We start from the raw sequence: 9,172 nt of genomic DNA, 5'->3' as shown, positions 1-9,172 counted from the left end.
AGGCAACGCAGTGACGTCATATCTCGGCGATTATTTGCGGCAGCAGGCGGCACTTTTTACGGTTAGCTAGAACAGCTTCGCTGTTAAAGACCATGGAGATTTACAAGAACGGGAAGAAAGAAATTAGAAAGGAAAATCTGTACGATAATACAAAGGCCAGTGTCTTGCAATTTGAGGCTCGAGCTCATTGCCTAAGGACAAATAAATACAGAGGGAATACTCGCACTAAGTTGATGCATGTGTATGCTGCAGCAAAAATCTGGAAACCACTCAGCACATCTTAATGGAATGCGAAGAGATTCACCCAGTAAGGTCAGCAGGTGAGGCATACCTTCCAGAAGCGCTTGGATATAAAGCGGATGGATGTATCAACCAATCAGCAGTCCAGATAAGCAAGAGACGTTTAGAGTACTGGTAAAAAAAAAAACAGCGAAGAGATTGATATGACTGGATCCGTTACAGGCACAGGTAGCGGTACAAGGTAGATAGAAGTAGCGCTTACCTTGTCCCTTCAGCCCCTTATGTTTTATGTCGATTTTCGCTAAGTGGTCATAATTCATATGGTGCGTAAAACAGTAGATAGAGAAGTTTTGATGAAGAGAAGAAAGATTAAGGAGATGCATACAAAAATGCTAGAATGAAAATAATGTGTAGCATACCTGATTAACTCAAGCAGGCTAGGAGACTATTTGCAACCGCCAAAGGAGATGCCAAAAAATGAGCAACCACCAGAAGCACCACAGCATTACCTCCCTTTCAAAATGCCCGTGGTCCAACACATGACCAAATAATAAGGCAAAAAATTGATGAGCTGTGCCAATCTCAACAGCAGGCGACGCACCGTCATGCGGTGAAGCAAACGTAGCTCGTTGCTTTATCCCTATGTTCACTAGCGTCCGCTAAGTTTCATTCGCTGGCTCCAATGCATGCCGGACCTTTGGGGTATCCAATGGCAAAGCGGTGACGACAGACACGGTGAGAGAGGTTTGATATTCCCTTACCTCGTCGTAACACTCACATTGAAAAGAAAAAAAAAAAGAGTAGAAGATACGCACACTTTCATCAGCGCCAATAGAAAAGGCGTGGAAGCCTGCATCGCGTCGACCTTCCTTCAACACAGTAAGTCGGGAAGCGAATAGGAAGCCCACGAATGCGTTACAGCATAGCGTGGATCGCGAGCAGTCACTCGGCAGGTTTCCGAACAACGGAAGCGGAAATGGTCGCTTTGGATATTGGGACACGCGGTGGTAGAAACGGCCCACCAGGTACATCACCACGTAGGCGAGTGCTGTGGTGATCCACCGCGAGTCTCAAAAGCATTAAACAACAAGCTTCTTGGGGAGAACGGGCATGGCTGGGCGGCAGCTGCAGTCAAAGTGCGTGGAATGGGCGAAAGCCTGGCGAGAGGCAGCCCCGCGTTCGAACGGGGCTTCGCTGGAGAGGAAAAAAAGAAAAAGAAAAAAGAAAGAAAAAATGCAGCCAAAAAGTAGGACGCTGGCTCCGTCACTCCGTAATGTGTAGTAGCTGCGCGACCACGAGACCTTGAAAACGGCTGGCGTTTTCAAGCGGCGCTGCTGCGTTTCCTATGCGGTGAAATCAATCAGCGGAACAGAAAGCATCATCAGCGACGGTAGGCCGAGTACTAATGGCTTACCTCTGCCATTTACCTTTGCCGTCATACATATAATGGCAGTATTACGACTTTTGGCTCGTATTTCGGAGCACTGGCGTGCATTAAAACATGGGAAATCTGGCGCTTCGAGAATAATGCGGCAGTTATTGCGCACATTACGTCCGCATTGACGTGCAACTCTCATATGACGACATGTATAGTACGTAGACATACGACTTCCCGGTTGCGATTGAGAAACAGCAGAACGTTCGTATTGAGCTTTTATTCCGAAGAGGGTGAATCATTCGATCACAGTAGCAATATGCACGGGCCGTGTAACAAAATCTTGTAACTAAATAAAAGTGTGTAACACACACACACACACACACACACACACACACACACACACACACACACGCACACGCACACGCACACGCACACACACACACACACACACACACACACACACACACACACACACACACACACACACACACGCACACACACACACGCACACGCACACGCACACACGCACACACACCACGCACACGCACACACACACACACACGCACACCACACACACCACACACAGCACACGCACACGCACACGCACACGCACACACACGCACACGCACACGCACACACACACACACACACACACACACACACACGCGCGCACACACACACAAACGCACGCATGCACGCACGCACATATAAGCAAAAGCTCCAGGCTAATATCTTAACGAAGCTATAAGTAAAGCAGCACTGGTGCTACAAATGAACATCTGGTGTGCTCTCTCTCTCTCTTGCCTCAAACACCTGGCCTTTCAGGTCACCTGAAAATGGTGGGCCTACATCCCGCGTCACCACTGGACTTTAACTTGTCGTCATTGTCTCCGCAATCGCGACCTGCTTTTGTGGAAACCGGCCGAAACATGTATACATGATAGCCGCGAACGTTGGTGCACAGTATATTAAAAATAAGAAATAAAAATAAAAGGGAAACATGGAAGAAATAAAACAGGGTCACGTCTGCTTCAAAGTATGTTATCTCATTTCTCACGCATAAAAAGGGCACGTCAATCCGCTCCAGCTGTTTATCCAGCAACCACGTAAAAATACACGTGTAGCCATGGAAGTCTTGTATAGTCCCGTCGGAGCTAGATAAATGAATGGTAGTTGCCATCCCAGCAGCGCGTCGGGTGCGCGAAAGAAATTGTGAGTCTATTTGGTTCTTTGAAGTAGAAAATGCCACTTTTTATAGCCTTTCCTTTTTTGTTTCGAGACTTCTGCAAAATTTGAGTTTTCAATTTTGATGAGATCTTGAAGAAGAATTAACATGTGGAGTAAAGGGGGGTGCGGGGTGCGAGGGCTTCAAGGAAACAGCCGTCTCGGATGATGCGCTTAAGCGTTTCATGGCACGATATACCTCGAAGAAATGCTTGAAAGTGAATACAGGCAATGACTCTCCAATATAGTAATAGCACTGTTGAGCGTATTCTATTATAGTTTTGTGCTTTACCTGCGCGCTAGTGCTCGTCTCTGGTGTTTCTTGCTTTTTTTTAAACGAAAATCATCATGTTTGTTGCTGTAACATTTCCCGCCTATTTTCGATCATGGTGAGAACCACGCGTCACTGCTCCAAAATATTTCCTCTCATTTTGAGGAAAGCGTTCATTTTGATTCTTCTTCATTGACTACCAAGGGAAAACTTGCCGTAAAGCGAGCGTGCAGATAAATTGTGAAGGGCGCCGCCAAGTTGAACGCTTCTACACCAAAGAAAGTTATTAGAGTTCTTATATTAAGGGACCGGCCTCAGCATGACCATTAAGCGCAATGCTCGAGGATAAGGCATCCGCGCACATATATAGTCTGGGATTTCCTTTGAATGACATGCGTTCAACCGTTCTTTTTCTCACAGAAGTAGCGATGCGTTCTATGTCCAGTAAACGCCAAAGCAGCCGCATTTTTGCAATACATTTCCAGCACCTTAATTGTGAAAAAACAAGGGACGAATTTGGGATGTGCATGCAGGAAGGAAATTGTGTGAAGCAAGGTAAAGTGCTCCAAAATAAGCAGATTTAACCTGGACTAGTACACTCTACCTTGACTAAGATTCGCATCGTTCGGGCTAGGTTTTTTATTGTTACGCTTCATGAGCACAGCACCTCGAGCATTCACTTGTCTCGTGGCATTAGTGGCCCTCAAACATGTCTCCCCAAATGAGCAAAGCACGTAGGCGTTTATGAATTATGTGCATAAGTGCAATGGCGTACATTGTCTAATATATCTTTGGCTAGAGACCAAATTTCATCCATGGCCATTGCCTGTCAGATTCACTGGAATATATAATTGTGCTCAAGTAACGAATGTTTTGTTAAGTTTAGGGCATGAACAATGCTTTGGCATGGTCAGAAAAACATTTCTTCGTGAAATGGACACGAACAAAACTTTACCATTCAGCCGCATGCCTAACCAGACACGGAAGTTAAAACCGGCGCCCGTATTCACAAAATTTATTGCACTAGAATTGTTCTTCAGAGGAAATTCTAGCCAATCCGGGCGCTGCAAATATTATTAACGAATGCGGTTGGCCAATGGCACAGCACATTTGCGAACACAAAGCTTTGTAAATTCATCCCCGTGTCTTAAGTGCCGCCTTGACGGTCGACAGAAAGCAAGTGCTTCGCTTGTTTTTCTGCCGCATTAGCGTATATTAAGACTCACTTCTACTAGTTCGCGTGGTTACAATCGCTGCACGTTTTTTTTTACATGATTGTTAAAATATTTTTGTTCCTATAGTTGTCGTAGGCGAGTCCTTTCAACATAAGGTAATATTATGAGAAGAAATGCTAATAAAATACTGCACTAAAATAAGCGGCGCAGTGTGGCCTACTTGAAGCATTTTCAAGCCAAAGTTATATTTGTGAGCGTGTGTAATGCTCAACAGTAAGAAATTCGAGTGCGAGTGCTGAAATGAAGGAAACGCAGCTGTGCCAGTATTAGTGAAATAGTTTTCGAGACAATAATCTTCATTGTAGTCTGATGAGTGATTGAACCTTCCTGTACACAGCCCAGTTTCTTCAGGATGTTGAACCTGAACACATCAGCGCAGGCGATCACCTGCATCGTGATCGGTGCGACTACGTTATTCATATGGCACGTTGTTCGCTTTTACCGGAATGTATCGAGGCACCCGAGAGGTCCGTTTCCATGGCCTATTGTTGGAAACTTGCTCGGTAAGCGATAATCTTGACCATCGCACGCGGTGCATTAAAAAAAAATATCGATGGAGTTTCATTGCTTGTTTCAGCTACAACTAATTATAGAAGATAATGACATAAACATGATAACACAGTGATTTACGCGTATCTTTAGTAAATAAGTTTTCTGGTACCTTAAGCTACAGGCCTTAGTGCTACAGTTCAGCTTGTTTAGCTTTCTATGTAAATAGCAAATTGTTATCCCCTGCTGAAAACTGGCACTTGAAGCTTACGGACGCGATGTGAGCCATTAGATTGAATTTTATATTTCGAGCTAGTAGATTTATCTTCGAAAAGCGTTTGTTGATGATATTAGTCTAATTGCGCCCGTGCAACATTATTAAAATTGCGTCGCATTGCTTTAGGCGATGTCACGTCACACTCTATATACTACAGATATCGTGATAAACCGCACCAATGATTTCTCTAAAGCAAACTATAATTTTGCATGTACGAATTTACGCGCTGCCTTGAAGTGCCCACTCGTCCGCTGCACAACATATTTGGCCGCGCTCGTGAACAGATGACCTGTTTTCTCGTAATGTCACAGTCCACGCACGCGCACCACAAGGGTGCTTCCTAAACGGTGTCGAACCAGTGTATGCACTCGTGTCAGTAAATGTTGCCGCAGAAATATGGGCTAGTTGGATTTCTGATAAGTGATGCATTTCCAGTGCTTATATGAAGAAAGCGCCGGACAAGCGGGCTCGTATGCGCACGAGTCGTACATGACAAAAAGCACAAAAGGCCTGTCTGCTCAAAAAAGCACGCCACCCCTTTCAATGCGTGCACTACAGCGGTTGTTTATAGCATCCCCTTGTCACGTGACAACTGCTACGTCGGCCAGAATGGGCACTGCGTAAACGACAGGCTAAGGGAACATTGTGCGCAGGCACGGGTATTAGGGGGATCCGGTGACCTTGCAGACCTGTGTAAGCGATGCGAGTACACCCCTTTGTTTCGCAGCGCACGTGTTATGCGAAATTACAAAGACGAAAATGATTCTTGAGGCATACAACATCAAAAAAGTTGTCGCAGTTTCACCTGAAAGGCGAAGCATCAATTGCGATAGCAAACTTGTAGAGAGCTATACGGAGTAATGATACTAGCTTTATCAGCTGTATAAACTGCAGCACCGGCAACACGCAGAACTGTTGTCGACGCGGTCGGCGTTTTGCCCGCGTTCGCACAAAATGCGTGAATCGTTGTTGACTGTTGCCGGAGCCTCTTATGTAAATAGGCACTTGGTGACGCAGTTAACATCGCCTCCCTTCCCTCCCCCACGGCCTTTCGCGCGTCGGAAGAAGGCGCGTTTTCTCTACATATATGGTGATTGTAAAGGAGGAAAGAGACGCCTACTTCTGCAGCCCTTAAGGGAGTACGGCGCAGAACGCGTGTTTGTTCTCCGCCGTGCATTCACTCCCCGTGAAAGCGCACGTCCCTCGCGCCCTTTCACTCGTACATACAGCGTTGTGCCGTGAGGTTCCGTATGACGTCAATGGAGATTTCATCTCCATTGACGTCATACGGAACCTCACGGCGACGGCGACGGCGACGACGACGGCGACGCCGATGGCAGAAATCTGCTTTGGAGTGTCCATATAATTGCTATCGCAATAAAAGCAGTCCGAGAAATGTATTAGCAGTGCCTGTTTACAATTGACAACGTAAGAGTGTGACTATCTGCGTCGAAACTAGTGTGATACACATCTGTGATGAATGGCTTGATGCCTACGCCATGATTCAAATTTTATTGCGATAGCAATTATATGGACACTTCAACCGGATTTCTGCCGTCGGCGTCGCCGTCGCCGTCAGGTTCCGTATAGATAAAATCTTCGCCGTGCGCCGTATGCCCGATCGGAAGCGTGCGGATACACGCGCTATCACGGAGAGCGAACGCACTCAATCTCCCACGCGCAAGCAAGGAAGCGGGAAGCCAGCGCCGGAGGAGAGCGGGGGGGGGGGGGGGGGGGCGCACTTCTACTCTGCCAACAACCGCGCTCGTCGCTCGCCCGCACCGTCTCTTATCTCCACACGGCTCTGACCTTTCTATGCGCTGTGCATTCGCCGCTCAGTTTCCGTTGAAGCGATAGACCGCACGTACCTTCGCCCGCTGCGGCGTATGCGCTTGCTGCCAGCGTTTTGACAGTCGTTGTCTGCAGTCATTCAGTGTGATCTATTCATGTTTGTTTGTGCAGCGTTCACACCACGCTTGTTCATTCAGTTAGTAATAGTTGGGCCACATTTTCCAACGCACGCTACACATGCAATGCTGCCCGGATCGGCAGTGCAGCGCTACAGGCGTGTCCCTTCGCACGCGCTGCCCACGGGAAGCGCTTCCCATCAACACCACCATTTAACACTCGCGCCTTCTCGTGGTCATCGAGTCTCTTCATGTCGGTCTACTTACGCCGCAGCACACCTGCTTACTTAATCAGCTCATGTTTACTACAATTAATATTGCTACCAAAGCCGCTCACCTTCGTACTGTGTTGCTATCGCATTCATTGCTTCGCCCTTAGGGCGAAACTGTGACATTGTTTTTTCCTGTGCTACCGCGTGCGGTACGGTTATATTTTACGGAATTCAAATTACTTGATGACCAGCACCCTCACTGTCCTGTTCTTTTTTGCTTTCTGATTTTTTTCTGTTTCTTCCAAAGCGCTGAAACCCGTCACTTAACGTGTCAGTAACATTCAGCAGCTGCCCCAACTGCAATTGTGAAAGCTAAGTCGACCCGCGCTCGTTATGAAATGGTGCATCAACGGCAGCTGTACACGATGGCCAGCGGCAGAACTCAACACTTGTGACGCACCTTTAATACACTGGCATCCAGCAACCATGCACTCTCGGTTAACTGATGGAAATATAGAATGGACTATTAAAATAAAAAAAAAACGGGCAGAGACAGAAAAGATAACATGCTAGTTAAGCAAACTTGACAGACAGTGAAATATTCAAGCAGACAGAGAGAGAGATAGAGAGAGAGAGAGAAAAGGCATAAGGAAAAGGCAGGGAGGTTAACCAGGCTGAGCCCGGTAGGCCACGCTGCACTGGGGAAGGGGATTGAAAGAGGAGAAGAGAGAAGTTCACACCCTGCAGAGTTCCACAGTCAATCGTTCATCGCTGAGTTTCGTCACAGGTGTTTATAAAGAATTACGCATGTCTGTACCTCTCCGAAGGCATCTGTCACAAATTTCAGACCAGCCGTGGTATACCGATCTGCTCAACTCTGCGGTGGCTCATTTGCTGCGGAGTTCTGTTGCGGACCTCGAGGTCGCGTTTTCGATTGCCAGCCGTATTTCGAGGAGGCGGAAAGCGAAAACGCTATGGGTGTGCGAATGTTCCGAAATTTCGAGTACGAATCAAATAGCCCCTTCTATTCGATTCGTATTCGAATCAGGAATTCACTGTTAGAACTTGCCGAAGGTTTGTTTCTTTCGCATATAAAATAGATAAAAACACTCATCGGAGTCTCCCAAATCGATAGAACGATGGATGTCAGGACTGTTCGGAATTATTATGCTGCAGGATAGCTGTGGAGTTCCTATGAGAGCGCAGGGGGCAGACAACTTTGGCTTGATATTTTCCAGTCATTTAATAAGAATAGCACCCTTCATGCAGCCTATATTCGAATTCGTTTCGATTTATCCATTGGCCAGTCTCAGCCTAAAGTCCCTATATAGTAAAGGTACCGCCATCTACTCTTTCCTCCGCCGTCTCCTCTCCTAAAGCGCTTGTTTTCTTTCTTTATTTTTTGCTTGCGATAGCAAGTCGACAGTGGCGTCCCTAGAAAGTCCACGTTGAAGCTTCCAGGCCGGGCGCGCGCCGCCGCGGCGGCCGGCGACGGCGGCTACGCAGAGTCACTTTCAACATGGTTCTGAGGCGGAAAAAAAAAACTAAATATAAAGAAGTGAAAGCGCGCGCTATCATCGTCCAATCGGAGATACAGGAGAGAGAGAAGCGGCGTTGATCAAAGGATGGTGGTACTTTTCTTATATAGGGACTTTAGTCTCACCATGTTTGCGTACCTTTCAAACAATGTACGGCAATGTAGTATCACACTTCTCTCCTTTCAGGGAACACAACTCTATGTGTGTACCTAGTAGCATGCATGTTTTCTTGTTTTATTACTGTTATTGCCCCGGGGCTCCAGATAAGCGAGGGTATACCTTTATGAGTTCAAAGCTCCTCAGTTGTCTGCCCATGCGTCTATGGCATTATACGCATGGGCTACTGAATACCTATAGGCCGATTTTTCTTTTTTTATATTTTTTACTCACACTGCGCATAA

Source organism: Dermacentor silvarum, chromosome 2, assembly GCF_013339745.2.
Source record: "Dermacentor silvarum isolate Dsil-2018 chromosome 2, BIME_Dsil_1.4, whole genome shotgun sequence".
Lineage (NCBI taxonomy): Eukaryota > Metazoa > Arthropoda > Arachnida > Ixodida > Ixodidae > Dermacentor > Dermacentor silvarum.
The sequence above is the reverse complement of the archived record's forward strand: the minus strand, read 5'-3'. Positions refer to the sequence as shown.